The following is a 5630-nucleotide window of genomic DNA, read 5'->3' as shown; positions in this document are numbered from 1 at the left end:
CAAAGAGAAGTAAAATGAGGTAGAGAGGAGTGTGTGTGTGTGTATGTGTGTGTGTGTGTGTGTGTGTGTGCGCGCGCGCACAAAGGTAGGGGCACAATGGCGGAAATGGAGATAAAGCTTATCAAATCTGAACATTTTAAAGAAACTTAGGAAACAAGCATTTGCACTTCAGTGGTAAAAAAGAAAAGACTCAGGAATTTAAAGCAACATACACAAGCTTCCACAGTAAGCTGACTCTAACTCCTACTTAGCTGTTTTTCTACTATCCTTCATTGTCCATTTAGGTGAAAATAATAATTAAATGTTTCTATTTCATTGAAAAATGGCTGGTTATTGGTCATGTTTTGCCTTTAACAAAATGAAATGCTATGTAGACACAATGATTTTTTGAAAAGATTAATTTCTAGTTGGGAGCATCACCAATCCACATCATTTGTTTATCACTGTTTTCCAAAACAGTTGCCTACATATGATTTCAAAATAACCCAGGAATTAGAAAGTGAAGTTCCTGTCCTCATTATGCAAACTGAGGGAAGAAAACATCAGATAAAGAGAAGAAAAGTTACTTTATACAACCACATGGTAAGTGGCAGAGTGCAGACTTAACCTAAGATTTCTGTATTTCTAGCCCAAGATCTTTCCACTGTACCTCCAGGTACTTCTGAGAAACATACAAAAAGGAACTTATATTTTCTCTCTTCATATGTTGCTGTTTGTGGTTTATTATTAAAATTCAATAGGCACATAGAATTCCTTACCTTAAAAATCAGAAGTAGTATTACTGGGGGCAGGAGAGGTGGGTGCATGATGGTAAAGAGACTCAGATGCCTAGTGCTATCAAACAGAAGCCACCAATGTCTGTGTTCACACAAAACAACACTCCTACAATGTCACAGTAAAAACATGCAAAAAGGTAAAATATATTTCCGACTTTAGAAAACAATGGCTTTTATCCAGACTCATTATAAGCCTGTCTATTCAATGGCTCCCTTTTAAGACACATAGGGGAAAAAAAAATCATTGCTTTATATTAGTGCCATAAATTTGGAGGGAAAAAAAAAACAATTTTGCCATGTTACTTTTCAATCACCCAGCAAAATTCAAGTTCCCTTTAACATTAATGCTATTCCCAATTCAACATTGCTAAATTTTAACTATCCTCCCTTTCAATTAGCTGAGTTTCTATTTGCTTACTTTGTCCATGGTTATAGCCTTCCCTCATGGACCTACAATCACTGTTTTCCTTTCTCTTTATGCTCTGTGAGCATCAAGTATCATGGGGCATGCGTGTAATTGTCATTCAGTGTGAAAAAGCCAGCTGGAGGTATCACAATCATGTCAATATACCAGTCAGCAAGAAAACTTCCAAGCTGATTCTTTTCTATTTAGATATAATATCAAATGGATTGAAAAATTACTGCTTCTACAAACTTCTGTCATTACCATGTTTTTATACTTTTGTATAATCAACTAATAAAACGTGTGTATACATATACACACATATAGATGTATGTGTATGTGTATAATTGTACCAAAGAAAATAAAATTCATTATATCCATAGAACATATGCATAACCAGAAATTATTTAATTACCACGAAAGATGGAATCTTGGGGCTCTGGGAAACTGTGAGAGGTTAACTACATCAGACCACCTAGCTCTTCAAGAACTGCAGTGAAATTCATTCAATGAAGACTGCTGTTTTCTCTCAGCAGAAAATTCTGCCACCTTAGAACACTTCTATTTATTTATTTAAGATGGAGTCTGGCTCTGCCGCCCAGGCTGGAGTGCAGTGGTGTGATCTCAGCTCACTGCAACGTCCACCTCCCAATTGTTCAAGTAATTCTCCTGCCTCAGTCTCCTGAGTAGCTGGGATTACAAACACGCATTATCATGCTCAGCTAATTTTTGTATTTTTAGTAGAGACAGGGTTTTGCCATGTTGGTCAAGCCAGTCTTGAACTCTTGACTTCAAGTGATCCATCTGCCTTGGCCTCCCAAAGTGCTGGTATTACAGGTCTGAGCTACTGCTCCTGGCCCCAGAATACTTCTCTTTTTAAATCTACCTTTATAGCATGTGTAGTGTCCAATGTCCTTTCTAGGGAACGATGTCTTGTTCAATAATCACTTAAGCTCCTTTCTGTTGCTCAAAAGGAAAAGAAAAAAGAAAGAAAAAGAGGTTCACTGCCACTATATAATATTACTATGTATTCAGAGCTGCTAGCCATATGTAAATAGAGCTGAAAACGTACCAAAATGGAGAAAGTTGTACTTTATACATCTTTTACAAGGGGCAAGAACTAAACGTGTTAAGAAAAAATGACTAACCAATCACTGGGATGATGATGGAAGGAGAACCCCTCAAGAGGCGTTCTACAGTAACAACAGATAGTTGTTGCCTTCTAAGATAATTCAATATGGTCAACTATAGGAGCCAACTGTGCTAAGAAAGGATGCAAATTTGTGACCGGAACTGGATTGTTCAGGATGACAGAAAAGGACTGAGAATCGTCACAATCATCTTCTTCTCTTGACTTGCCTTAAACAGCACAGTCCCTTTAATTTAGGTACATTTTGAACAAAGACACCAAGTGAATATCCTGCCAAGCATGCAGATATGTCTTAGTCCAGACACCTAGCTTAGTAGCTGGAAACTGGCTGACTTCACATAGGAACCTTAACCCTCTTTGCTTAGCTCTCAACTAAGAATTTGTTATGAATTAACAGTTTGGAAAAATTTCTAGGCCACAAACTCTTGATTCAACTAAAAGCTTACTGTTTGTTTAAAAAAATAAAAATAAAAATAAAGTGACAAATTATAAGTGTTTCTAGGTGCAGATGAGGAAGAGGGATGGAAAATATCCTCAAAGACTCTGAGATGGACATAGGGATATTCCATGGAATGCCTTGGTTTTCTGGGGAGAAGGGTTGTAAACCACCAGACTACAAGATCACAAGTTGGGGAGGGGAAAATGGTGAGTTGTCACTTAATCATTCCATAGTTTCTGTTGGATTAAAAGAAAAAGGTGGAAATAGTGGTCATGATTGCACAACATTGTAAATCTACTTAGTACCAATGAATTATATGCTTAAAAGTGGTTTAAATGGCTAATTTTATTTATATGTCACTCACCATAATAATTTTTTAATTAGGATGTGATCTAAGGAGGCTATTTCATATTTCTTAGTACTTCTTTAATTCTGTTTTGTTCCTCTGGAAGGTTAATGGGGCTTCTTTAGCATATTCAAAAATCTAGCAAAGTTTTTTTTTTTTTTTTGTTTTTTTTTTTTTTTATCTAGCACAAGAAAAGCAATGGAAAAAGAAGCCAAGGGATATATATATATATATAGTGGCCCACTCTTTTACATTCAGAAATACAATTATTTATCCATAAAGCAACATAGAAATGAATAAAATTAACTTACAAATATAAATTCTACACATAAACATATAGAACAAAGGGCACACAATGTTTTTGCTGCACTAAAGCCTCCGTTACTACAATTTCGCATGGTTTTCCTGCCCTGCACCACATGTTGTCTCTAATCTTTTCATGAATTTTTTTCCTCCTCTCCTTGTTTATTCTCTGCCATAGAGCTAAAATGTTAAATATGACATCAACACTACTTTGTTGCTTAGAAGCAATGTTTCAATAAACTCCACTAAGACTCTCTTGTCTTATTTGAAGCCTACAACTTCTGCAAATGGATCCTGCTTCCAATTGTCTTCTGTGGGCTTTCTCTTTTTCTGGGGTTCTACATGTGTTCAGCCCAGTCTGATCTTTGCCTGCCCCAAGCTACTCCAGATTACCCCTATCCTTTCTAAGCAAATAGATCATCACAGAACCACCTGACTTAAAAATTTTGACTATCACTTTGCTATAAAATCTAACACAAGTTAAATAAAGTTTTATCACTCAACACGACACAAGTGCCTTTAGGAATAAATAAATAATTTTTTCACAGCCAACCAATAGATGCAGAGATAAGAGGAGTGAAGAAGAAAATCATCTATGTGTCATTGTTTCAAGCTCCAGGAATTTGAAGGCAGAAAAATGCTTTGAAAGAGAGAATAACACAGATAAGGAGTAAGCAAGAGTTCCATTAAGGAACTACCAACACAATAAGCAGGTGCCCTCCTTGGACATAATGGGGGTAAGGAAAGCCTAGATTTCCTTAAGGCAAGTCCTGAGAAGTTTACATGTGGAATACATGGAGGATGGTAGAGCATTTTCTCGTGAGAAAAACAAGGGATACGCAGAGAGGAAGAACAGGAGAATAAGCCAGCGTCTGTGTGGAATTGCGGGGATGCAATGAAATACAGATGTTCTGCACCTGGTAGAAAAAACAGTGGTTATCATATTTACAGCCTGACTCTACAAAACTCAGCAGAATGCCATTAAAGATGTGCGACTACATAAAGGAAAGGCTATCTGGCTCCTGATTGGCAAATGATACTTGCCACCTCTTCCCCTAGGCTCAGGAGAAGAACGTGTGGTGCTGAAAGGGACAGATTTTGTTTTCACTCCTGTTGGCTGCCGGCATGGGACCCAGCAAAAGCAACAACAGCAGCCGAGTCACGCAAGTGCAAACTTGCTGCTTTTTAAGCAACAAGCTGGCAGGGAAGAGATCCTCTCTTTATCATGTATTTATTTATTTATAATTTGTATAGCATCCATATCCAAATGGATTTGAGGCAGTCTGCAATAAAAACACATGTACACATGTCACAGGATACTTAAAATAAAGGTCAGAGAGAGCCTAGAAAAAGAAGGATAGATCTTCTCATACAATGTTCCTCTGCAGGAAAACTAGCCAGAAAGAGTCAGCCTAGGACAAATAGGCAGCAGGCGCTTTTCCTAGGGGGCGCTCTCCCACCAGCGATTCTTCCCACAGAAATCACCAGGGAAAGACCTCTCATCTAGGCATATGCCCAAAGCAAAGGTCCCAAGCCCTCAGAAAAAGCAAAGTAGGGTCTGGTGTTGAAAGGGCAAGATGCTGTTGAGCACAGAAGCATCACTCCTGCACCCCCAGCCCAGGAGAGAACACTGCTGAAGGTGCGAACAGCCACCCTAAAGTCAGCAGAGGGGACCCATCTGCCTGTCTCCAAGAGAGGTATCATAGGAGACTCCTGAATGCCAAACTCAGTGCAAGCTAAAGGCAAAAGGTCTAGACCCCAGGGCATTGGAATCAGCTTCATCTCCCTGTTTGCTTTTCATAGAGCTGCTTCTTCACATGCATTAAAAAGTCACTGAAGTTGGTTTCCAGGTCTGCACAAAAGAATACTGAGCACCATCCAAGAAGTTCTCACTCTCCAGGAATCCTAATGGAGCAGGCTCCACAGTGACCACACACAGAGCAGGCACGATGACCTGCACAGAGGCCTGCCCTCCAGTCCAAAGCCTGACTGTAACTTCACTTTGTGCTTCCATACAGTGAAGCATTCTTTTAATAGAGGTTGGGATGCTGCTTCAAGAAATTTCAGAGACAGCCCTTCTCTTCTCACATGACCCATTCCTTGCCAGGTTCTACCTGCTGCAGCTGAAGCTGACTACCACCGCTAGAGCATTTGTTCCCAAACCACGTAGAGTTGGGAGCAGAGATTAAATGCTAACAAATGGACACCTTCTG

This window comes from Saimiri boliviensis, chromosome 1, assembly GCF_048565385.1.
Source record: "Saimiri boliviensis isolate mSaiBol1 chromosome 1, mSaiBol1.pri, whole genome shotgun sequence".
Lineage (NCBI taxonomy): Eukaryota > Metazoa > Chordata > Mammalia > Primates > Cebidae > Saimiri > Saimiri boliviensis.
This window is presented reverse-complemented; position numbering follows the sequence as displayed.